General features: G+C 55.8%; 1 protein-coding gene across 5 annotated transcripts in view; it reads left to right on the forward strand.

The window, feature by feature from the left end:
• Positions 7381–26042, forward strand: part of MAMLD1 (mastermind like domain containing 1) — a 113418-nt gene continuing 94756 nt past the window's right edge. The window contains exons 1-2 of one of the 5 annotated variants that reach the window (XM_021079616.1): positions 7381–7464; positions 7973–8063. The gene's annotated coding sequence lies outside the window, so the exon portion shown is untranslated. Of the gene's footprint in view, positions 7465–7917; positions 8064–8571; positions 8646–26042 lie in introns of those variants that run through there. The other 4 variants (XM_021079614.1, XM_021079615.1, XM_021079613.1 and 1 more) reach the window with 4 other exon arrangements.

Raw genomic sequence — 26042 nt, forward strand, 5'->3', positions numbered from 1 at the left:
AGGCCCAGAGGTCCTGTGACCTGCCCTCTGCAAGCTGGAGACCCAGGAAAGCTGGTGATAAAATTCAGTTCAAGTCCAGAGGCTTGAAAACCAGGGAGCCCTTGGGCTAATTCCCAGGGTCTGGAGGTCGGAGAACCAGGAGTTCTGAAGCTCTAGGGCAGGAAAGGATGGCCGTGGGAGCTCAAGAGGACAGAGGGAATTGGCCCTGGGTTCACTTTCCTGTTTCATTTGGGCCTCCAAAGGATTACAGGTTGCCCACCCACACTGGGTCTCTTTTTTTTTGTCTTTTGTCTTTTTAGGGCCGCACCCACGGCATATGGAAGTTCCCAGGCTAGGGATAGAATCAGAGCTGCAGCCGCCGGCCTACACCACAGCCACAGCCACGCCAGATCCGAGCCGTGTCTGCAACCTACACCACAGCTCACGGCAACACCAGATCCTTAACCCACTGAGCAAGGCCGGGGATCGAACCCGCCACCTCATGGTTCCCAGTCAGATTTGTTTCCGCTGAGCCACAAAGGGAACTCCTATTTGGTGGGTCTCCTTACTCAGTGTACTGATTCAAATGCAAATATCTTCTACCGAGGCCCTCACAGACACGCCCTGAAAGAAGGTTCCACCAGCCCTCTGGACCCCCCTGAGCCAGTCAGACCCACGCAGAAAACAACCATTGCACGCATCTTGGAAGCAGGTAACTTGTTCTGTTTCACAAATTCACAAATGGAGCAGAATTTTGGCTCAGGCTGCCCTGTACCTGATGTAGATGACACATCTGAATGAGGTTTGGGGCTGAGAGTTGACGCTGAATTGGGCTGGACGTCCAGCCATGTTGGGAGAGGAGGGCAAATGTATTCACATGCATGCGAGAAAGACACGGGGACTCTGGAGGACCAGAGGGCAGATGGTGATGGGTTGAAGTGTGTCCATCAAAATTCGGATTGTTGGAGTTCTCACTGCCAGTCCTTCAAAATGTGGCCTTATTTGGGACTGGGATTGCTGCAGATGTAATTAATTAAGGGGAGGTGACATTACTGGAGGGTATCCAGGGGCGCTGGTGTCCTTGAAGATGGGGGGGCACAGAGTGGGCAGCGAAGGAAGAAAATGCAAAGCGACACTGAGAGGACGGCCACCCTACGATCCAAGGAGAGTGGCCTGAAACAGCACCTGCCCCCACAGCCTTCGGGACAAACCCTCTCTGCCCACGACTTGACCTCAGCCTTGGAGCTTCCAGAGTTGTTGGTCCTTGCCTTTCTGTGGTTTAAGCTCCCCCCTCGGTCCGTGCTACTTTGTTAGGTGGGCCCCAGCAGACTACGCGGTTGTGGTAGTTTGAAGCAGCAATTTTTCTCTGAGGGTAATAGGGAGCCATGGAAATACTTCGAGCACAGGAAAAATGAGGTAATATGTGTATTCTAGAAGTTTCCCCCATCACCTCTGCGAGGAGGATGCATTGGAGGCGGAGGGCACAAGCCTGGAGGCAGGGAGAAAGTTTAGGACTTGTGGCTGGGCTCTAGAAGAACGGGGATGGCCCCCTAATAATACTAGTAATTAGTAGTAGTTGCAGGACACATTTTTACAACCAAGGCTAGCCCATCACTTCTGCTGCGCTGGGTGCTTAATGTCGATTATTATACATAAAGCTTGCAACAAGCCGGTGAGTCGAGCACTGCCGTTCTCTCGAATGTCCAGACTAGGAAACTTGCCCGGGCCACTCGGTAAGCGGTGGGCCCAGGGTCTGCACGGGTCGTCTGGCTCTAACGCCTGCGTGCAGTGGCGTGTTGGTAAATGTTTAACAACCGGCCCTGATTTGCAGCATTTGCCCATTTCTGTGGCGAAGCTACTCCCACCATGGCCCATTCCGAGCTACCTGAGTCATTGACAGATTCACAGCCTTGCTGAAAATGTAGCAACCCTATCTTATGAGCTGGTGCAAGCCGGCCGATTAGAAAAGAGCTGGGAACTGGGGAAGTGAACATGTGAGGCTTAACTCCCTGGTCAGCTAGGTCTTAACGGGATCCCGTGTAGGCTGCCGAGTCCCAGACGACCTGGGACCTTCAAATCTTGGTTTCCCCAGGGAGCAGCTGTGTGATCTCAGTCCAGTTGCCGAACGTCTCTGGGCCTCTGTGTGCAGCTCTGAAATGAGCTCTTTGGAGGCTTCCTTGAGCTCACAATGTGAAGCACGGGGCCTGGTGCCGAGTAGGTGTGCTCAGAGTTTTGGCTGCTTTTCTTGTTAAGACGACCGTGTTTTCCAAACCCAGAACAGTGGGAGCCCATTGTCCAGTTTTTCTCCCAACGTCTGCCTGGCCAGCACGCCGGCTTGATGCTGGCGGTAGCGGTGGTTGCTAGGACAGCCACAGGTCAGGGTTTCGTTGTGTGCGCGCATGTGTGCGTGCCTACGTGCGTGCGTGCGCGCGCGCACGCGTGTGTTTTTATCACAAAATCGCAAATGGTCTGAAGGATCCGAGAAGAGTGGATGGAGCCTCTCCCGATGTGGGGCCTGAGTCGTGCCTGTGCTGTTGGAAAAAGGTGTCATTGCATAAAGAGTAATAATTAGCAAAGCCATCTGCATACTTTTTTCTATATAAAAGCTCTGACAATGTCTTTCAGTTGTATGTATGTACGGTGCAAGAGGAAGACTGGCAGCCAGCTGGATTTACGTTAATTCCCTAAATTATTTCTCCATCTCCGTTTCAATAACCATTTCCCATCCCTCTCTCTGCTTTGATGGTCTTACCTATGGCATTCTGGAAGCGGCATCTGTGGTAAGCAAGGAGCTGCAGGGGAAAATTGACCTGTGGCCACAGCTTTCTGGTTTCATGGTGAAATCGATGCAAGTCATTCTACAGCCCTTTAATTAACGGCTCGCTTGCTAATGAGGGCTTTTTTTCTTAAAGGTTCCTATTTTTTAAATCAGTGAAGTCTCCCAGAAATTACAATCAATATTTTAACAATTTCCCATTTGTTTCCATTGTGACTCTTAAAAATGCCTACCACCACCAACGCCCCAGAGAAAATTCAAATCAAGAACACGGCAAAGAGAAATAATTCACCCCGAAATAATAATTCGACTCAAAATGATTTCCCAGCGGCTGTTCTCCACCCCAGCAGGGCGAAATGCCACGTGTCCTCTGCAAGTGCCCTCACCTGGCACAGACACCTGTGGCCACCAAAACACTCACAGTGTGCCCAGTATCATTCAGGAGTTTTCACCCTAACATGCTCCCTCTTAAATTCAACAGCTAAGATTCAGCATCTGCCTCCTGTCCTCGTGGGTGTTGGCGTAAGAATCCTACAATAGGGAGTTCCCGTCGTGGCTCAGTGGTTAACGAATCCAAGTAGGAACCATGAGGTTGCGGGTTTGATCCCTGGCCTTGCTCAGTGGGTTAAGGATCCGGCGTGGCCGGTAGCTATGGTGTAGGTTGCAGACACGGCTCGGATCCCACGTGGCTGTGGCTCTGGTGTAGGCTGGTGGCTACAGCTTCGATTCGACCCCTAGCCTGGGAACCTCCACATGCCGCAGAAGCGGCCCAAGAAAATGGCAAAAAGACAAAAAAAAAAAAAAAAAGAATCATATAATAGCTTCTTCTCTGAGGGCTAACGGCCTATGTGCCAGGCGCCCTGCCAAGGGGGGTCCCAGGCACAGGGGGCTGCAGCCTCGACTGCACCCCATTAAGGCAGATATTTCCACAACCCTACTTGACAAAGGAGACACCCGAGGCTCAGGAGGTTATACACACAGCCAGGAGGCAGAACCTGGATCTAAAGCCGGGTCTCCAGCCTCCCAGGTCAAGTGGAACTGCCTTTTGCATGGGGCAGTCGCCACCCTGGGCCTCCCCACAGGCATCTGGATGTCCCAGTTCCTGCTGGTTGTGGCCTCTGGTCATCGCGGTTAGGAGTGTATGCAGAGGAGGAGTTACCAAGCCCTGAGCCATTGCTTGGGGACCCGAAGGCTCAGAGCCTGGGCGATGGGGTGTGGCCCTTGCCCAGGTGGGGCAGAGCTGCAGGGTGCCAGGGGAGCAGGTGGAGGGCGTGACCTCCAGGTGGGCACAGTCAACAGCCCCTGCACATGCGCAGCAGCCCGGGGGTGGGGAGAGGCAAGGTCAGGCCCGGCGCTGGGCCCCGCCACCTGCGGCACCCTAATTCTTCCCTCTGGTTCTGGACTCTGTCATTCAGAGGGCTCCCTGAACCCTCCTTTGCCCCAGGCGTGGGTCAGCCGTGAGTTCCGATGGCCCTGGGGAACCCCCAAAGGTCTCCGGTAAAACAGTGGGTCAGGAGGAGCCAAGGGCAAGAGGCTGCAGAGTCAAAGATACAGACAGGGTCGTGGCTGCAGAGGCAGAGACCGAGGGCCCCCAGGCTGCGCTGTGGTGCCACCTAGGCCAGCCTGAGATGAGCCCTGGAGGCCAGGTGGGATTCTGACAAGGGAGCTGGCCGTCAAGGCAGGGGAAATACCTGAGCAAAGGTATTGAGGTGGGAAGAACCAGGAAGTGCCTGGTGTCCAGTCAACAGTCCGGCCGTGCGGGGGGTGGGGGGGAGAAGCATGTATGCAAACACTGGAAGATGAATGTGGGCATGGAGGCTGGGGCCCACCTAGGGAATGCCAGGCTGAGGAGCTGGGATTTAGTGCTATCGGCAGTAGGGAGCCACGGCAGGCTTTGGAGTGAGGGAGTAGCAATCAACTGGCTGTGTTTCTTACCTGCAGCCAGCATGCCTATTCTCCATGGACCTCTACCTGTGTAGGCCACACACAGAATTTCAGAGGCTGCCCAGGGAAGCCCCTAGCATTTGTCACCCAAACTTGGGAAAACTTAGTATATGTTCACAGGACAGAGGGCTGCTGATGGTTTTCAAATCTCTGGAGTACCAGGTTTGGGCCAGACCAAAGGCAGGGCCCACCCTGGCCTTGGCACGGGGCCCCGTTGCCCAAGCCCACAGCCCTCTGCTTGGCAGCGTCTCAGCAACAGGGCCAGGAGAGTCCTCCGGGACAAGGACAGCCCCTGGAGAACTTGTGGGATTCCTGTCCTCGCCTGGATCCACTGGCCCGGGCTGCACATGCTAACCGTGAGCGGCCACATGGCGGGTGGAAGCAGCTGGAGCTTCGAGGCCCACCTGCTCAGTGCTCTGCCCCTCTCCAGCGGCGTGACCAGGGACCGGTCCCTTCACCTCTCCGAGCCCTCATTTCTCATCAAGAACACGGAGGTGACCATGGCTTACAGCTCTTTGGGTACGTGGACTCCCGCAGGTAAAGCACATGGTAGGGACCCCTTGATGAATGGAGGAGCTGTCAGCTCCAGACTTGGTCCACAGCTGGGGCACAAGGGTCTCGTAGCGGGTCTACTCAGTGGGCAGCCCTCGCCGCCTCCGCCCCCTCTCCCACCTCCCCATCAACACCAGAGTAGCCAAGGTGACAACCAAGGGGACCTCGGCTCCCAACAGTACCTGGAAGAACCACCCCCTAACTGGGCCCGAGTGCCCCTTGGGGACATGAGCCGAGACCGGCTTCACGGTGCGAACACACACCACGTCGCGTGGCCTGCAGCCTTCCTAAGGAGGTCTCAAACCTCCTTCGCAGGTAATGACCGCTATGGGCCCCTCCCCCAGCATACAATCCCACGGCCCCCAGAGTTTCCCGAAAAGTTCCAGGAAAATAGAATCCCACTAACGTTCATGGAGCAGACACTCCCTGCCAGGTACTGTGCCAGGAGGCAGGAAGACAGCAGTGAGCCAAACAGGGGCTGCCTGCCGGCGGCCCTCGCGGGAGCTAACCTATAGACGAGGCCGGCTAGTGGCAAGAGCTAAAGAGAAAACAAAGCAGGAAGGCCAGAGGAAGTGCCAGCGATGGGTGTGGGGCTTTGAATTGTTACATAGGTTGGCCAGGTGACATTGGTGTCAAGATGAAAGGAAATGAGGGAGCCAGCCCAGTGGATGTCTGGGAAAGTGAATTCCAAGCGAGGGAGCAGCCAGTGCAAAGGCCCTAAGGAGGCGTGTGTCTGGTGCGCTGAGGAAGAGTCAGGAGGCCTGGAGGAGAGCAAGCCCAGGCAAGAGGGCAGACAACATCATCCCGATTCGTGTCTGCTAGGCCCCTGGAAGCACGTCAGTTTTACTGAGTGAAATGAGGAGCCACTGCAGGTGCTCAGAGAACAGAGACTATACTGGGGTGGGGGAGGGGAGGATGAGGGAGGTAGGAAACAGAGCAACTTTCTATTAGGTAGCTTCTAGAATAATCCGGGGGTGGGGAGAGGCCCCGGGGGCTGGGCCCAGGGGGTAGCAGTGGGGGAAGACAGAAGGCTGGGAGTGAGGATGCATTTTTTGAAGGTGGAGACAACAGTACCGTCCGCTTCTCTGGATGTGGGGTGTGAGCGAGAAAGAAGAATCCAGAAAACCTGCAGGGAATTCAGCCTGGGCAATTCGCAGGATGGAGCCACCATGAACGGAGGTGGCCCAGCTTAGGAGGATCGGCTTTGGGGGATGACCAGGAGCTCGCCTCAGGCCCCCTGAAGCTTGGGGTGTCTAGGGGCCATCTAGGTGATGGTGCCAAGCAGGCCGCTGATCCCCTGGCCCAGGGGCAGCTGTGATCTCTGTGATGCCCACTGGGGAAGCAGAGGAGAAGTGACCTGAGGGTGGAGAGAAGGTTTCTGGGAACAGAACCCCATTTTCCACCTCGGGGACCAGCGCGCCTTGCGCCAGGCGGCAATCAAATTTTAAGAACACTCTGCAATGCTCGGTAACCGACACGGTTACCCCCAGTTTCGCTTTGTTTAATCCGATTCCCTTTGAGACACTCGGGAGCTCCTTCTCATTCTAGGGGGACATGGTCGCTCTAGGGTGACTCCTCTCCCTGCAGGACCCCGGCCAGGCCAGGGGCCGGGACTCCACCGCGGCCTTGTCTGGAGTGAAGGTTACCAGAGAGTCAATAACCTCTCCTGGCCGCTGGCCCTCTCCAGCGCGGCCCGGCCCGGCCCGGGGGGATTCCTTCCCCCAACCGGGCTGAGCCGCGCACCCCCACGGCGCCCCGGGGGCCGCGCTCGCTCGCTGCCCGCTACCCGGGCTGGCTTCGGAGCCGGAGTCTGACACCTGTGCCCAGCGGTGGCGGCCGGACCTCGCTCTTCAGTCAGGAAACTTCGGGAACGGCTCAGAGGCGAGCGCCCAGCTCCGTTGCGCCTACGCAGCCCACGAAAGGACTTCGCTCGGTTCTGGGAGGGGGCCCCGCGCTTCCCGCGGGCCGAGGGCGTGGGCGTGGAGGGGAGGAGGGGCCGAGTGGGCGGCGGGCCCACCCCTTTATTCCTGGCCCGCAGCTCGGCCGACTCGGACCAGATGTGCTGGTGACAGGTCGCTCCTCTGAGGTGCGGGCGGGAGCCTGGAGGGAGCCCGCTCTGGGGCTGCGCCGGGCGCTGCTGCTGTCGGTCCGGACGCGGCGTCCGCGGGCTGAGCTCGGGCCCCGCCGCCGCCGCCGCCGCCTTGCAAGCCCAGGTTGGGAACCGCAGCCCGGGCGGGGACCCCGGGGCAGGGGCGCGGGGTCAGCCCCCCTTCCGGTGGGGGGCCGGGTGTGGGACGGGGGACGGGAGCCACGGGCCTCTCGGCGCCCGGGCGGAGGGCGAACGGCGCGCTCTGGCTCGCCGGGCAGTTCCCCAGAAGCCGTGTTCCTGCAGAAGCCGCAGGTGTCTGCCCCGGGATAACCCCGCGCCGCGAGAGGCCCGGCCAGCCCAGCTCCCGCGGGGGCTTCGCCCGCCCGCGGCCAGAGAGGCGGGAGACTGGCTGGCGCGCCCGGGCTCCTTGCTGAGCAAGCCGGCGGGCCGCGCAGCCAGGGTCCGCACGGAGGCCGCGGCGGCGGCGGCGGCGGGGGGGCGGGGAGTGGACGGAGGAGGAGGGGGCGGGGGCGGCCGGGGGGAGGGGGCTGGAGGGGGACGCTGGGCGAGGAGGGGGCGGGTGCAGCGGAGTCGTCGCCACCTGAGAGCCCCGGTCCCCACTGCCGTCACAGCAGGTCGCCTGGGCCGTCTGGGGCGGGAGCCAGCGAGCAGACGCGTCGGCCGTGAGACCCGCGCCCGGCACCCGGCAGCCGCCCGCCGAAGGTGAGCGCCCTCCCGGGGCGAGGGGCGGGAGGGCCAGGCCGCCGCTCTCGGGTCGGTCTCCGCGGGGAATGGGAAAGGGGGAGGGGAGATGGAACCGGCTACTTTACGGCGAGACTCCTGTCCGGTGACGATCGGGAGTCCTCCGGGGAGCGGCCATCTCGCTCCGATTCTCTCTCCCGCCCCCGGTGGCTCTGCCCCTCCGGCTCCGGCTCTGTCGGTGCCTGTCTGGGATTCTGTCTCTCCCTCTCTCGTCCCCCTCGGTCTCTGTCAGTCTGGCGCGCTCTCTCGCCCAGTCGCCGGCGAGGGCTGGCTCTGCCGCTCTCCCTGCTCGCTCTCCGTCCGTCAGGGGCGCGCACAGCTCACCAGCTCGCTCGGCCCAGAAGCGGGAAGTCTACCTGCCGCCAGCGGGCTTCCCAAGCGCGCGGGGCTCCGCCTGCCGCCCTCGGGCGAGCTCCATCCGCTCGTGCCCGGGGGCGCTCGGTCACCCCGCTGTCGCCTCTCTCGCCAGCAGCGCACCGTCTAGGCGGGCCACCTGCCGGCAGGGGCGCCGACCGCCTTCCCGCTGCGCGCGGAGCCGCCAAGGTGAGTGCCCCCGTGCCCCTTCCGGCCCTCCCGCCGCTCCCCGGCTGCCCCGGCTCGACTTGGCTGGAGAAACCGGGCGACCACAGCGAAGCCTGCCTGCGGCCGCTTTCCCTTTCTAAGAGTGGCCGGAGGGCCCCGTAGGCCCCTCGGGCGGCCGCCGCGCTTCCGCCGCCCCTGGCCCCATGCCGGCCGGGGGAACTCGGCGTTTCGGGGCTCAGGGCCGGCGGGGTCGCGGGCGGGGCAGCGCGGCTTCCCCTTTAAGGCCGGAGCCGCTCGTCGCCGCGAGTGTGAGGGTGTGTGAGTGTGCGGCGTGCGTGTCTCCTCCTCCCCGAGTGACACAGCAGTGAGAAATGCCTATCAGTAACTTAAACCCCCGAAACTCCACCTTCCGGGCGCGCGGCGCGGAGCCGGGCGGTGGGAATGGAGCGAGCAGATTGAGGCCGCCGCTGCAGCGCCGCCGGCATGAACTTGGCCCCGAGCTGAAGCGGCCGGCGGCGGGCGGGTGCGGGGGCACCGGCCGCTAGCCAGGGGGTTGATCTGCAGCCGGGCCGGGCCACTCGGCGGGCGCCGGAGGCCAGGCTGCCCGCGCCCGCGGCCGCCCGCCCCTCGGGCACTGCCCCCGCTGCCGCCGCCGCCGCCGCCGCCGCCGCCGCCGCCGCGGGAGCTCCGCAGCACGGTAAGGCTGAAGGCGGGCGCGGGAGGTCTGAATGCTCTGGGGGCTCCGGGGTGCACTTGTAGCCCCCACTTGTGGTCACCGTTGTGGACGAGCGGGGGCCCCGGGATACTGAGAGCTGGGGGACCCCAAAGTTTGCTCCGAGCTCACGGCCCACCTGGCGCTGCGCGCGGTCGCCCCCTTCCCGGACTGGCTGTGCCGAGCTGAGCGCAGCTCGCATCGCCGGGGGCTGTGGCCTCTGCCTGCACCCCGGCTCCCGCCGGGCGTCTGGAATCGGGCGGGGCAGTCAAGCACCGAGGGAAGAAGGCAGAGGGGCGCGGGCCACGCGGGCTCCCCCCGGCCGCGCCGGCCTACCGGGAGGTTCCCGCTCCGTCCCGGCGCAACCCGGGCCGCTCGCAGCCCGGATGCCACCGGCGACGCTGCCTTCGCATACCAGCTCTCTGAGCCCGGGCCAGTTGGCCGTGGGCGCTGGGAACAGGATACCCCCCCCCAACCTGTACCCCGTTTGCCGCCGCCGAGCGGGAGCGTGGAGTGTGCGCCCGCCGAGAGTCCGCTGCCTTTCGTTCCCCTTCCTGCCAAATTCTCCTCTGGAGAGCGGCCCTGAGCAGAGCTGGCGGCCGGAGGCAGCCCCGACTGGGCTCCGGCCCGGCTCCCCGCGCCCCCGCGCCCCGAGCTCCCAGGCCTCGGAGCGGCGGCAGAGCCCGGCGCCGGGCGCCAGCAAGGGCGGGCGGGAAGCCCCCCGGAGCGCCGCCAAATACTTTTCGCGGCCAGTTGACCCGGCCAAGCTCTGTCCCGATGCAGCGTGTCCGAAGCCGCTTGGAAAGCTGGCCATACCGTCTGATTTTGATAGTGATTAAATGCGGACTGAGCAGACACTAATAGGATTAGCTTGCAGAAAACTGCCCTGAAGTCGTCGGAACCTGAGCAAACAAACGTATCTCCGGCCGGGGGCTTCGCTCCGCCGCGCTCCTGCAGCTGGGTGCGGCCGAACAGGGCACCCCGAGTGTGGGTGTGAGTGTGTGCGCGGGCGGGAGCACAGGATGGCTGGGTGACGCGAAGAGAAGCGATTCCACTTGCTGGGGCGGCTTGTCGTTGTTTGGCAGCAGAAGGAATCACCTCCCTCCCCCCTTCCCAGGGCGCCGTCCCCACGGCGAACGTGCCCTTTGCGGGTCCCCGACCGAGGACAGCACCGGGACATTGTGAGGGCGAGCGAGCCGAGCGTAGGAAAGGAACAAAGACGCAAAGTCTCCCCGAGCCTGAGCAATTTGGAAAGAGTTGGCTGGGAAGGGGCCCTGGGTCTCCCCGGGGGAGACCCCCCTCGCGGAGCGCGCCTCCCCAGCCGGCCGGGGCCCTGGGGCCCGGGTCATCCCGTTCCCAGGCTTCGGTGAGCCGGCGGGCGGCATCGCAGCGGGGCAGCCCAGCCCTCCGCGGGCGCGGGCCGCCGCCCGGGTGCCCACGGGCCGGGTGGGGTCGGTCGCGGTCCCGCCGGGGCTCCTCGGCCGCCGCCGCCTCTCGGGGCTCCCGGAGGCCGCGCAGCTTCTTCTCCACCCCACCTCTTCTCATCTTTATAGATTTCCCCCTCCCTCCAACCCCCGCCGCCGCTGCCGCCGACAATCCGCTTTATAAAAAGCCCCTTTGTTTCCCTGGAGGCTGGAGAGAGGGAAGGGGAAAGGGACGCAGAAGCAGGGGGCGGGGGCGGCTGCCTCCCAGTGGCTTTGAGCGGCTCGGGACAGGAGGGCCAGTGTAGGCGGTGGGGGAGGGCGCCGGGTTTGGAAGCCCCTCCGCAGGAACCCGGGAAAGAGCGGGGAACCCCCCGGCTCCTGGCGCCGGGAGCGCGCCCGGCCGGCGGGCGCTGGACACTCGGGGCCCGCGCGGCCCGGACGGCTGGGCGGGCGGCTGGGCTAGCGGGCCGGCGCGGAGGCCAGAGGCGGCGCACGCTCGGTGGGGTGGGCAGACGCCACTGGCCGCTGCGCTCGCCGGGCGCGGGCATAGGGGGCGCCCTTTCCTCGGTTTCGCTTTGCAGCCCGCGCCCCTCGCCGCCTGGACTCTGGGCGGCTGTCGCGCCTGCGGGTGGCAGAGACGTCGGCTGGGACGACGACAGCGACTCTGACGCTTTCGCCACCCCGCGGCTGCACTCCTCAGTCCCTCCCGGGGCCCTCCTGCCGCCCCCAGCCCCCTAGACAGGGGCTCCAACGCACCGCTGGGCTCCTCTGTTTGGGCAGAGGGAGGAAGGGAGTCGGAGCCGCCACCTCTGAGGTTCGTGCAGCCTGGGCGGGCAGTGGGGAGGAGGATGCCCCTCCGGACCGTGTGCCAGGCTGCCGCCTCTGCACGGATCCAAGGCCTGGCATTTGGGGGTGTCCAGGACCCATGGGTTCCCAGCATTAACGGGCGTGAGGATTCAGCCTGCCCCCACCCCTTACACCTGCCCTGCCCCCCAAACTCGCGGGAACTCGGACTCGCGCTGAGGAATGTTAAACTTGTTTGGAGTAACCTTTAGCCAGCCCGGCGGCCTGGCAGGTCCCGCCCCCGCCCCCCAGAGCGGTCTGCCTCTCTTCTGGTAAAGTTCGTTAGGAAAGGGAATAGCGACCCGAAGAAAACTTGACAAATAAGGACAAGTGGGCGGGGCCCAAACTCGGCTGGTAGGTTCCCCCCCCCCCAGCGAAGTCAGATTCCTCCCACCTCTCGCCGCCTCCACCCCCCCCTTCCCATTGAATCTCAGAGTCCGTGTGCCTTTTCACGGATTTTTCCTCGACTCCGCTCTCCTCCGGTCTCTGGAGGTTATCCCTAAGTGTTGGTGGAACACTTGTTCTCTGGCGTTTGGCAGAGGAGAAGCGTTCACTCCCCCCACTCGCCTAACTTACACATCCCAAATGCATCTAAAACCACAAGAAAGTACTCAAAGGGTAAACCACGGGCTCTACCTTCTCCTCCCTCTTTGTGCTTCCCTTCTGGAACAAGATCATTGGAAAATAAAGCTGCTGATGTGCGAGATGGAACATATGGTGCCTCCATAAGAGAGAAGCTGAAATGGCCTTGAACCTGCCGGACAGACCAGCTGTTTGCTGCCAGCCAGAGCAGCTAATCAGCGTCTTCCCCTTAAAGGAACAGCCCTCTTTTCTCTCGGTGACCAGTTTGCATATTAAATAAGATATTCTCCAGAGGAGAAACGTGATGGGCTTCTATATTGCTTGGTGCTTTGGTGGTTTTCCAAAGCTGGTCCCCTGCCCTGAGGGCTGCCTCGACCTCTGCCCCAGTGCGTGCCTCTCCTTTGAGTGTGTTTCCTTCAACGCTGAGGTGCGAATGTTGCTCGGAGTGGAACTTGGGAAAGAGGTAGGAAAAGGGAGAGCGAGCAGGGCTGAGAGATTCCCAGATGGCCAGGAGGAAGCCTCGGTTTTGTTGGTACTGGCTTTAGAAACACTAGCAGTTCTCTCCCCACCCTTTAAAAATATCGCAAAGAGCTGCAGCTATCCCTTGTAAGATCTTCCTTAAAAGCCATCGTCTTCCGGCGGCTGTGACCATTTTCAGTTTTCCTTCACTACAACGTGGGGTAAAAAAACATTTTGGCGTTGGAAAAAGAAAGGCTTGAGGAGATACGAGGAAATTCCATGTTTGGAAATCATTAGCAAAGGGTGACTTCGTCTGTTTTCCTGCCACTGACGCCGACAGTGACACAGATGTGTGGGTTGAAACAGGAACGTCATTGAATTTTTAAGCTCAACCAGGAAATAGCCTGTTACTGGGGTGGGGGTGGGGGCTATACGTTCACTGCAACTTAAGGTAGGAGGTTTAGGTTGTTGATTCTTTTTGCCAACGAAAGGGATTTTGTCAAGCTTGGCCAGCACATTTCGTATCATTTTTTCCCCCTTTTAAGAGGATCACCTAGAGGCTTAAAATGCACCTGTTAATAGATTATCCCCGGGAAACTCAGTTGCTTTCTAGGCTTATGAAATGGGCAGAAACTGATCTCAGGCACGTGGTTCTTGTGACAATAGTTGGGCTGCTCTCCTTCTTTAAAAAGGCTTCCTATATGCAGTCAACTTTTTTTTTTTTTTTAAGATTCTGATTTCTTTTTCCTGCAGTGATCCCTTGGAGAGATAATTAGCCCTGACGCTGGGAAACCTGTGTTCTAGAACATTCTCCCCACTGATGAGTGCAGTGATCCTGGGCAAGTCCATCCTCCTTCCATGACCTCAGAGTCCAAGTCCCTTCCAACTTTAAGATCCAGGGACTTGTGAATGAAATAGTCATTTTCTGGGAAACTGAAAATGCTCTTGGGGATGACAGCTAGACAGCTAAAGAAAAGAGGCTGAGGTTTTGAGGGGCAGCGAGAAGCGGGGGGAGTGAAAAATGCCAGAGGGCCAATCCAAACCACAGAAAAGGCGAGGTGTTCTTTCTCTGTGGCGGTTACCCCCCCCCCCCGGTTCCGGTGGTCTCTGGACCGAACGGCAGGCCTTCTCATCATTGGGTGGCTTTCCAGATTACGGGATCCAGAGTCTTTGAAACTAGACTGGCGTGTTTCCAAAGGACTCATCTCATAGAGAGCAGATTTGGCAAAGGGTTTCAAGGACAAAAAGGCCTTCCCTCTGCACACGTGTGCCCCTGGAGGGTGGCCTCTTCTTCCCAGTCCAGCTGGGTGTTTTCTAAAAATCACATCTCCAACTTTGAGGACGCAGCAGCCATGCTAGACTCTGCCGCTGTCCTGCTTGATGTTAATATTGATTTTTTTTTTTTTAATGGATGGGGCAGGGCAGACATTATGAAGGAAGACCTTTTATCTTCTGAGCTCTCGGGCAATTATCTTGCGGCCATAAATGTTGATACACGTATAATGGATGTAACTAAGAAATCTCCTTATCCAAGCAGAAACGGCTGAGTGTTTGTTGGAGCAGAGAGAATGCTGAGAGTGTGACTAGACCAGCCCAGATGTGGCTGGGGAGGGGGACGGGAGTCAGTTACTATGCATCAGCACAATAAACCGCTTCCCATCATACACCTCTCCCAGCGCCAGCCGCGAGGTAACCTAGGCAGCAGCAGCCAGCTGTAGGGCAGGAGAGCGGCGTCACTGTCGCCGATTGCAGCCCGAACAGTCAGATTGTTCCCACACGGAGTCCTGAAAGGTCTTCCGGACGGTGAGGAGAGAAACGTCCCACCTCTGTGTGAACTGGAGGGGGTTTTGTGGCACTGGGTATGACTTGATTTTGCCATCACTGTGTCGTCATTTCATCTGCACGTGCAGCGGAGGAAGAACCGCAGGCTCCACGGAGTCCTGGGGCCGGCCGCGGGCCTAGGGGGCCTGCGGAGACGAGGGATGTGGCTCGGGTGACACCGTTGACCTGTGAGGATGGGGATGCACAGTCCCCGTGGGGTCCTGCTTTCCAGGGACCAGCGGGGGGCAGCTGAAGCCCCAGGCGCGTTTTCTGCAGGGGGAAAACGCTTGCTTTTTTCTCCCCATTCACAGAGCCTCCCCCGTTGCCTTGGGCCCTCAAGTCCCCCTCCCCCCCAATCTGACCTCTGCACAATCTCCAAACCAATCAGACTGGTCACAGCCTGCAAAGCTCCCCAGGGGTGAGGCGGAGCCAGGGGCCTTGCTGACTAGGGGCTCCCCAGAGTAAGGACTTCCAGAGGCAGGGCTTAAGTCCTGCCCTGGCTGGCCCTCTGACCCTGCGCCCACAGCACCCATCTCGGGCACAGTGGGGTGGCAGCCACCTTCCCCTGCTGCTGTGCCCTGCTGCTTGCTCTGCCCAGTAAATAACGCTCAAGTGCGTGTGGAAAGTGCCACTTTCTTAAGGCTGAGAATTGTCCAGTGAGGGGCCGAGGAGGATGGGGCCCCCTTCCCTCCGCCTATGGGAGGACCTGGACACTAGGCCACAGGGACACATGCCTCTCCATCCTAGAAGAGGCCCCTGGAGGCCCAGGGCCCGAGCTAGTGAATGGCATCTAGTCCCAAAGGGCCTGATGGCCCCAGCTTGTGCCTTCCAGCCTTGCGGGGGGAAGGGTGGGCCTTTGGGACTAAAGGCAGGACAAAAACCAAGTCAAGTCATCTTGAGTACTTGGGGCCATCTCAAGTCCGCTGTGCGGCGCCCTGGGCCCCCCCAACCCCAACCTTGACGCTGTGTTCCGATTTTGCCCAGTGTTTGAACCTGAAACCCCCGCGTGACACAGAGGGGGCAGCGCCGGATCCAGCTCCGCCTTCCTTTTTGCGGGCCCCGTTAGCCAGTTGACCACAGCTCCTGCACATGGTTGGCGTAGATGGACCAACTGGCCCACAAACACAGACGCTGACAGACGGAGAATTTTTGAGCCGGAGGAGTACAGCCCCGGGACTTCACAGAAGAGCGAGTGAGGCCCAGAGAGGGGGCCGGACTTTGCTGAGACACAGCAAAGGGAGCTGAAGGAGACAGGATCCTGGTCCCTGGCTCTCAGTCTTGTGCTTGGCACCTGTGCTGGGGGCGCACAGGCTTCCCCTCTTGAGGAAGAGCAGGTGGGACAGGTGCCTTGTGGGGAAGGGCCATGCTCTGTTGGGATGTGCCCTCTGTCATCGTGCGCTTTGCTTGGCCCCGTTCAGATGGGGCGGCCGGGTATCAGAAGCCAAAGCTTAGAAGCAGCTGAAATCGGAGGCTGTCAGTGAAAGACGAGTCTAGGGCCCAGGCTTGGGTGCCTCAGAGAGGAGTGTGTCACGTCTTGTTTTCAAACTGATGACAGAGAGTTGGGCCGCCAACCCCTTGTTTGGGTTTTGCCCTTAATGAGATCTCAGTGGTAGATCTGCCTCTGGAAGTTCCAGCACCGACCTCGGAATTTTAAGTGGGACAGGCGTTTTGGTGCCGCTGCCAACGTCACATGCTTTGCGTGTCTAATTCTGAAAGGCTGGCATGCGTTTGGGGAGGAGGGCTCAGCGCTTCTAAGCCTCTTGTCTGTCAAGGATTAATTTAACCTCTAATTACTACATCTTCTTCGCAGTTTGCCTCACGAACATGTTGTAACAATAGCTCCGAGAAGTATGGCATTTCACTTGGCCACCACGCTCGGATTAATCTGGGGGATACGGAGTCACATCAGACACACTCGGTGTTCCCATAATTGTGCTGATGTTCGGATGCAAGTGAACAATCTGGTCGTGTCTAGGGATTCCCCCAGCGATGGGCTAAAGAGCATGATGGTCACGTGTCATTACTGGTAAATTACGATGGTGTCCTTGCAGCCACAGCCGCGGCCCTCAAAACAAGCCCTGGAGCCACGGAGGCATGTCACTGCCCAAATCCCACTGGGGCCTCCAGTGCTCCCGACACATGGCCTGTGTGTCGCCTTCAGAGCGTGACTCATGCCCTGTGCAGGAGGACAGCCGGGGAGCCCCTCCCACCCGCTAATAGGGCAGGTGTCAAGGGCTTGTCCCTCAGTGGCCGGGAGACTGTTTTCAAATTGGAGCCTCCCAGGGGCCTGTTCAGAGCGGCCGGTGGAACGGCCAGGTTCTTCCAGCAGAGGCCGCCCTCCCTGCAGCCCCGTTCCCCCAGCCCCAGCCCCCCCCCCCGCCCCCCGTTCCCCCAGCCCAGGCCCCTCGGCAGCCCAGCCCAGCCCGACGCGTGCTCTTCTTCCCAGGGGGAGGAGGGTTCAGGGTTAGGAAGGCCCTCGGGGACCCACCAGTGGTATCGTGCCCGCATAGAGCTGTTCGGTTCCTGAGGCTGGAGAACCCCCAGGACCGCCTGGCTGCCAAGGCCCTTCTGAGCCTGACTTCAGGGAAGCCAGCCCTAGTGGTCATCACACAAAAAGATTCCCGTCTCTCTGGAGCAGGGGTAGCTCTTTGCCTTTTGTGGCTCGCCAACTTCCTTGAGAATTATATGCAATGTTGTGTCGTTGTGTCTAATTTCAGGGGCTCATAGACCCTTCTGGAAGCCCAGTCATGGTTCCCTCAGAGATCCTTGAGACAGGCTAAGAACGCCTCGATATGGTGCCTGGGCTGTGCCAGATCATGGGCTCACCCACCTTACCACGTAGACATGAGATGCCAGGCTGGGTGGGGTGAACAATGCGCTTGGCCTTTGGTGCAGGCCGTGGGCCCGCTGTGGGGCTGTCCACGAGTCCGTGAACCCACGCTCGTGTCCTCGCTTGTCAGGTGGAGGTGCGAGGCCGCCAGCCCCACGCAGCTTAACGGCCTCGTGGGAGAGTCCAGGGAGGCGGTGTCGCTGAGATGGTCTTGCAGACATCAGGCTCGGGCCCCTCTCGGGTTGCTCACTGGTGACCCTTCCCATTTGGCCTGAGAAATGAAGCACAAGGAGAGCAGGTCTCGTGTGACGTGAGCAGTGCTTTCCTCCCTTGCTTTGACCTTGTGTAAGTTACAGCCAGGCAAAGCGGCAGAAAAGTTTCTGGCTTGGGAGGGACCTCCAAGGGCGCGTGTGGCTTGGGGTGTAGACAGTTCCCAAGGCCGTGCCTGCTTAGGGGTCCTGCTTGCCCAGCCTTTGTTGGCTCTGGAGTGGGCCAGGGGGTGGGTATCTGGCTCAATGTTCTGGAAGCTTCCACGTCTGCCTACCACGGGAGTTAGCAAAGGGGATCCGAGAAGCCAGATGGTTGGGTTTAGTTGTCCACACTCCAGTATTGTCACACCTGGCGCCAGGAGGTAAAAGTGGTCCTTGATTTTTTCCCTGCGGTCACGGAAAAGGTCTGGCCAGCTCCTGGGGAGAGCGGGATCTGGTGGCAAAGAGCATCTTATTCTCTTTGGAGAGAAGCCCCTGGAAGAACCGGCAGGCACTTAGCGGGGGCGGGGGTGGGGGCGTCTGCCTCGGAGGAAAGAAGCCGGCTGGACTCAGTTCAAACAGCCCTCCTCCACCGCTCACCTCCAGCTGTGGAAAATGTGCAGAGACTCCCCTCGGCCAGGCCAGAGGGCTGGTAAATCGCAGATGGGGAAACTGAGGTCCTGAGAGGGCTCAGGGCCTGCCCAAGGTCACGCGCCAAGCGCCAAGCGGGTGTGAAGATGCGTCCTTGGCCCCTGTTGGGCCTCTGTTCCCTCCAGGCTCTCTGGCTCCTCGAGATAGTGCCGCTCACCTCTCTCAAAGGTACAGCCCTGTCGTCAGGTTCGCCTGAGGCTCTATCGAATGCCCCCTCCCAGGCTCTGCTGCAGCGCCTCGGCCTCAGGCCTCACTCCCTGGTTGGCCTGGAGGTGGGGAGGCGGGAGGTCACTGGAAAAGCATCGGCCCCGAATCCACCCACACAAGGGCGGTTCTTAAATCGGAAAGCATGGCCATTGGTGCTTGGCTTTTGGAAGAGTCCACATTTGGTTTGCAACCAGATGCCTGAGTCTGAGAGGGTCCCTCGTGCCACAGTGCAAAGACTGTGCACGTGGGATTGACCGACGTGTGCTCCGGGCCCAGCTGTGAGCCTCAGTTTCCCCATCTGTGCGGTGAAGGGCTTGACCAGGGGGATTAGAAGGCCCCTCCGGCGCTGGTCCTCTGAGTTTCAGATTAAATGCTAAGTTAATTACAAGATCTGAAAAGCGTAAATCACAATTTGTTCTTTTTGAAGTGACCCGAGACTTAAAAGCGTGGGGTTTTCATTTCACTTTGGTAGGTGGAGGCTGTGCCTGTCATAGAGACTTCCAGAAATTGGGATAAAGACAGCAAAATGTCTGAGTCCCGCTTAGCTCCTGGCGGCTTGCTGGTTTTACACAGGGGGACGCTGGGGCTGCATCCCCCAGCGAGCTGCCAGGAGCTAAGCGGGACTCAGACGTTCCTGCCCTGGGCCCACTTGGGGGCTGTTTGCCTCCCACCCCGTAGGTCACAGACCCTTAAAGAAGAAGCATCCAGGCTTCCAGCTTAGGATAGGCCTGCAGTCAGCAGAATATCGCATCTAGAGACTTTGCTTCCTAGCTATCAAATAGCAGCTTATCAAAAAGGGATTTTTGTCCTCAGCTCTGCCTCCAACATCCAGGAGTAAATACTTTGTCGACTTAATTTTAAACAAATCAGATTTTTTTTTGGAAATAATGGGAGGGGTAGTCCTTGGGGACTTAGCATTTGAAATTGTTTTAATTTAAACACATAGGACATTTTAGGATTGACTTCATATTTGCCAATTGTCATTATGGAAACCCAAACAAAACAAGCCACCCCGCCCTGATTTCTTTCTTTTTTTTTTTTTTTTTTTTTTTTTTTTTGCTTTTTGGGGCCACACCTGCAGCATATGGAACTTCCCAGGCTAGGGGTCAGATCGGAGCTGCAGCTGCCAGCCACAGCCACAGCCATGCAGGATCTGAGCTGCATCTGTGACCTACACCACGGCTCACGGCAGCACCGGATTCATAACCCACTGAGCGAGGCCAGGGATCGAACCTGCATCCTCATGGATCCTGGTTGGGTTCGTTAACCACTGAGCCATGAAGGGAACTCCCCCGACCCTGATTTTTGTAACGAGTAACCGTTTGTCTTGTCTGGGAGAAGCTCTTGTACCACTCTTGGCACCCATAGCACTTGGCAGGTTTGCTTATTTGTTCGCTTTCGCATCGCATAAATGTCTTGGCCCCTGGAGTTCATTCATGGGCTGCTTACAAAATCTGCCCGGCTCCTCCCCACACAGCCATGAGCTCTGGGGCTGTTTCTCTGGGGTCCAGCGCCACCACCTCTTCTGGCCTGGAGCAGGCCTGGCGTGCGGCTGCAGAGGCACAGAGACCCTGGCCTGGGCGGGAGGCAGCCTGGGTGCCAGGCTCGGCTCTGCTCCCTCACTGTGTGGCCTGGGGCAAGTCCCTTCGCTTCTCTGGGCCCTGTGGTTCCCGTGGCTACAGGGAGGGGGCTGGTCTAGACTGGGGTGTGGGGGAGGGGCTCTGAGGTTTTCCTTACTGGCTCGGATGATTAGATTTAGAGAGTGTGATTTCACCAGTGGAGTATATGACCTTCACATTGTTTCTCGTGGTAAAATTCAGTGATTGTCTGAAAGAGGAAAGTAGACATCAAGTCCAAAAAAAAAAAAAAAAACCACACAAATGAAATGCTCTGGCACTTTTAAGCGTTGGTACTTCTCTGCCCACATAGTTCCTGATGGCTGTCTGCCTTTGGGGAAAATGTGTCTATTCACTCCCCCGGCTCAGATTGAAGAGCTTCGGCCTTGAAATCAGAGCAGAAGGGATGTGGGGAAGGAGGTCAGTGCCCCTCAGCCTTCTCTCTCCTGTGGACCTTCTCAGGTGCTGGGGCAGTGGGCTGCCTCTCCTCTCCCACGTGAACAGCAGGAAAGGTGGGGTCGGGATGAAATGGGAGCGCAAAGTAATTCCACACCGGAACTTGGCTGCTGGTCAATTCAGAAACTGGTCAAAAGTCATTTTGAAAAGTTGATTCAGCAAAGAGGCGTGCGTGTGTGTCTCCTATGTGCCGGGCACTCTTGGAAAATGGATGGGTGGAGATGGATGGATGGACAGATGGATGAGAGGCCAGAACAGGAGGGTTCAGAGGTAAGAGGCTACCGAATACGCAAGGTGAAAGAACTTAGGCAAGTTAATGATGTGTCACGGATACAAGGGTGAACAAAACAGAAAAAAACCCTCATGGATGACAGTCTAGTGGGGAAAACCAATGACAGATGAGGTTAATAAGTAAAAAATATATATATAGTATAAGTGTCTCGAAGCAGAATAAATCAAGGAAGGGAGTTGGGGGGAGCCGGGCAAGACTGTACTGTTTTCTTTCTCCTTAGGAGGTACTTTATTTATTTTTTTATTGAGGTATAGTTACTTTACAATGTTGTGTTAGTGGCTGGTGTATAGCAGCTATTCTTTTTCAGATTGTTTTCCATTATAGGTTATCACAAGATAATGAGTATAGTTGCCTGTGCTATACAGTAGGACCTCGTTTATCTATTTTAAACAAGATAGTTTGTATCTGCTAATCCCCAGCTCTTAATTTATACCCCCCTTCCCCTTTGGTAACCAGAAGTTCCTTTCTTTTTTTTTTGTCTTTTTGCCATTTCTTTGGGCCGCTCCCGCGGCATATGGAGGTTCCCAGGCTAGGGGTCGAATTGGAGCTGTAGCCGCTGGCCTACGCCAGAGCCACAGCAACGAGGGATCCGAGCCTAGTCTGTGACCTACACCACAGCTCACGGCAACGCCGGATCGTTAACCCACTGAGCAAGGCCAGGGATCGAACCCGCAACCTCATGGTTCCTAGTTGGATTCGTTAACCACTGCGCCACGATGGGAACTCCAGAAGTTCCTTTCTTATGTCTTTGAGTCTGTTTCTTTTCTGCAAATAAGTTCACTTGTATCATTCTTTTTTACATTCCACATATAAGTGACATCATATAATATTTGTCTTTTTCTGTCTGACTTACTTCACTTAGTATGTTGCTTCAAATGGCAATAGTTCATTCTTTTTTATGGCTGAGTAATATTCCACTGTGTATATGTACCACATCTTCTTCATCCATTCCTCTGTTGGGGATATTTGCTTCCATGTCTTGGCTGTTGTGAAGAGTGCTGCAGTGAACACTTGGGTGCATGTATCTTTTTGAAGTAGAGTTTTCTCTGGAGGTATGCTCAGGAGTAAGATCCCAGGATCATAGCAACAACTCTGTTCTTAGTTTTTAAGGAACCCCCATACTGTTCTCCATAATGGTTGCACCAGTTTACATTCCCACCGACAGTGTAAGAGGGATCCCTTTTCCCTGCATCCTCTCCAGCATTTATTCTTTGTAGACTTTTTGGTGATGGCCATTCTGACTGGTATGGGGTGATACCTCATTGAATTTTTTTTTTTTAATGTCTGTTCAGCTCTTCTGCCCTTTTTGTTTTTATTTATTTATTTATTTCATTTTTGTCCTCTTTGAGGCATATGGAGTTCCCGAGCCAGGGATCAGAACTGAGCCGCAATTATGTCCTACGCCACAGCCGTGGCAACACCGGATCCTTAATCTACTGTGCTGGGCCGGGGATTGAACCTTCATTCCAGTGCTCTAGAGATGAGGCTGATTCTATTGTGCCACAGCAGAAACTCCTCTCATTGTAGTTTTGATTTGCATTCGTCTAGTAATTAGCCATGTCAAGCATCTTTTCATGTGCCTCTTGACCAGCCATATGTCTTCTTTGGAGAAATGTCTACTTAGGTCTTCTGCCCATTTTTTGATTGGGTTGTTTGTTTTTTTGGTATTGAGCTGTTTGTATATTTTGGAAATCAATCCCTTGTCACATCGTTTGCAAATATTTTCTCCCGGTCCATAGGTTGTCTTTTCATTTGTTCATCGTTTTCTTTGCTGTGCAAAAGCTTTTGAGTTTAATTAGGTCCCATTTGTTTTATTTCCATTATTCTAGGATATGGATCCAAAAAAAATATTGCTGCAATTTATGTCAGAGTGTGTTTTGCCTGTGTTTCCGCTAGGAGTTTTATGGTGTCATATCTAATGTTTAAGGCCTTTATGAGTTGATTTTTGTGTGTGATGTGAGGGATTATTCTAACTTCGTTGATTTGCACACAACTGCCCAACTTTCCCAATAACACTTGCTGAAGAGACTATCTTTTCCCCATTGTATATTCTTTCCCCCTTTGTTGAAGATTGACCCTAGGTGCATCAGTTTATTTCTCTTCCATTGGTCCATATGTCTGTTTTGGTACCAGTACCACACTGCCTGGATTGCTGTGGCTTTGTAATATTGTCTGAAATCTGGGAGAGTTACGCCTCCTGCTTGGTTTTTTTTTTCCCCCCTCAGGATGGCTTTGGCAATTCTGGGTCTTTTATTGTTCCATATAAATCTTTGGATTGTTTGTTCTAGTTCTGTGAAAAATGTTGTGGGTGATTTGATAGGGGTCTTGTTAAATATGTAGAATGGTTTGGGTGGCATGGCCATTTTAACAATATTAATTCTTCCAACTCAGGAGCCTGGGATATCTTTCCATTTCTTTGAATCATCTTTGCCTTCCTTTATCAGTGTTTTATATTTCTATCATTTAAGTCTTTTACCTCAGGGGTACACTTTTAAATAGGGTGGCCAGCAAGGACCTTGCTGAGAAGGTAAGATTTGAGCAAAAACTTGCAAAACCATTTATCAACTAGGCCAGTTCTGTCCATTAGAAATATAATGCTGCCCTTGGATGATAAAACCGTCGCCCACTTGATCCTTGCCTGCCTGCTTGTATCTTTCACAAGCATCTTAGCTTGATAAATCTATTTCTTGCCTTAAAAAAAAAAAGAAATGTAATGCAAGCCATAAATGCAAGCCATACATACAATTTAAAATTTTCTAGGAGTGGCCACATTAAGAAAGTAAAAAGGAAACAGATGAAACTAATTTGAATAATTTATTTTAACATAACCTATATAAAATTCTGATTTCAGCATGCAGTCAATATAAAAATTATAGGAGTTCCTGTCGTGACTCAGCAGTTAACAAATCTGACTAGCATCCATGAGGATGCAGGTTCGATCCCTGGCCTCGCTCAGTGGGTTAAGGATCCAGCATTGCCGTGAGCTGTGGTATAGGTTGCAGATGAGGCTCAGATCCTGCATTGCTGTGGCTATGGCATAGGCCAGCAGTTACAACTCCGATTCTACCCCTAGCCTGGGAACTTCCATATGCCGCAGGCATGGCCCTAAAAAGCAAAATACATACATACATACATATATATATATATATATATATAAATTACTGAGGTACTATACACTGTGTTTTATGATGCTAAGTCTTCCCATTCCAGAGTATAGTTTGCACTTACATGTGGTCAGTGGCTACCAAACTGGAGGGTACTTAAATAGACTATTCAAGTTAAATGTTCTCATCAGGTCCATGATGAACTGTACTTTGTAGGATACTTTCTTTGCTGACTGAGTTGAAATTATTTAAAATAACTAATATTGCTTATCATCATTAATTTACATACATTTTTTCCATCATGGGTATTTAGAAGCCTTTTATATCTTAATCTTACATATCTACAGTCCACCTACCCTTCCTTCCTTCCATCCATCCATCCATCCATCCATCCTCCAGAATGGCTCTGCCTGAAAAGATCCCTCCGTTCTCAGTTCTTTTGCCTCGTGGGCTGAGTTCTGAGTGCAGACCCGGAATTCAATTGACCAGCTGGTGGCTACCACGCCAGGCGGGGTTTTGAGGGGCATTGCCAACAGGTCGGTTGTTGGGAGGAAAGCTCCAGTTTTGTCTTGAAATTTATCTAGACGACAGTTAGCTTCCCCTGAATGCCCTTGTGTGCCTGAGACTTCTGTCCTCCTGGAAACCCCTGCATCACCCATGAACATTTTCTAACGGTTGGTCCAAAGGCCTCTTCTGGTGTGCACTTCCTACCCTGTGGGTTCATTAAAAAAAAGTTCTAAGGAGTTCCCGTCGTGGCTCAGCAGTTAGCGAATCCGACTAGCATCCAAGAGGACGTGGGTTCGATCCCTGGCCTCGCTCATTGGGTTAAGGATCCTGCGTGGCTGTGGCTGTGGTGTAGGCCTGCGGCTACAGCTCCAACTGGATCCCTAGCCTGGGAACCTCCGTGTGCCACAGGTGCAGCCCTAAAAGAGACAACAAGACCAAAAAAAAGTTCTAAACTTTTTAAATGTAATCTTTAGCTTGACATAAATTCAGACATCAAGAAAAGTTGCGAGAATAATACAAATAATTTTCGAATACCTTTTTGCTCAATTCTACAAATATTAACATTGTCTTACCTCCTCCCTCCGCCCCGACTCCTTTTTGTAAATTGTGTAGTAATAAATTGCAGGTGCAATGTGCCTTTACCTCAGAATACTTAAATGTATATTTCTTAAGAGGAAAGACATTTTCTTGCATAAGCCCAGGACGTTTGAGCAAAATCAGGAAGCTAACATTGGTACCAATCTAATCGAAAGACTTTAATGGAAACATTTGGTCATTGGGTCGTTTTAGTGTCCTTTAATCTAGAACGGTCTCCAGTTCGTCTTGGTGTTTTGTAGCCTTGATGTTTGCGAAGCCTACGGGCCCGTCCTTTTTTGGCCTCTCCCTTACTCGGGACTTGCCTGATGTTTCCTCATGATGCAGTTCAGGTTCTGCGCATGGCTGATGTGGTCACCTGCCAAGTTGCTCCACTGTCAAATTACTGTTTTTTCCTTTGTAATTAATAAGGATCTTATGGGAATAGATTTTGAAGGTATGTTGATCAGTTGTTACTCGGCAAACTTTCACTCATTCCGGTTGCCAAATAATGACTTTCTAATTCCATCGTCCCTTCTATATTTGGCTTCCTGCTGTAAGAGAGAGAGTGCCTTCCCCCGTATGATTTATTTACTTGGGTCTTTATATCAGGTGAGCTCATGGATTGTTACTTTATTCAATGAGTTGTAATCCTTTGCTTTTGTTATTTATTTTGATGCTCACATTGCCCCAGGCTCGGCCAGTGGGAAACCCTTTCTGTTGGCTCGTATGTCTTTTTGACACATCCGTAATCATTCTCCGAGCATGGCCTTGATTTCTGGTACAACAGGGTGCTCCAGGCTCATCTGTACATTTTCTGCCTCAGCTCTGAAACTCAGCCATTTTTCCAAGGAGCCCTGGTTCCCTTTGGTGGAGAACAGTGGTTACCAGACGTGTGCTCACTTCTGCAGGAGAGCCATCGCTAGCAGGCCCTCTCAGTCCACGAGGCTAGGAAATGAATGAACTCCATCAATATTTCATTTTTATTGCAGTAATTTAGCTCCCTCCCTACCTGTCGAGAAGCCATGAGTTCACGCTGTTACCTCTGAATCCCCGTTCAACACCAGAGTTGCTTGTCTCTTTCCCTTTCCGT

Source organism: Sus scrofa, chromosome X, assembly GCF_000003025.6.
Source record: "Sus scrofa isolate TJ Tabasco breed Duroc chromosome X, Sscrofa11.1, whole genome shotgun sequence".
NCBI lineage: Eukaryota > Metazoa > Chordata > Mammalia > Artiodactyla > Suidae > Sus > Sus scrofa.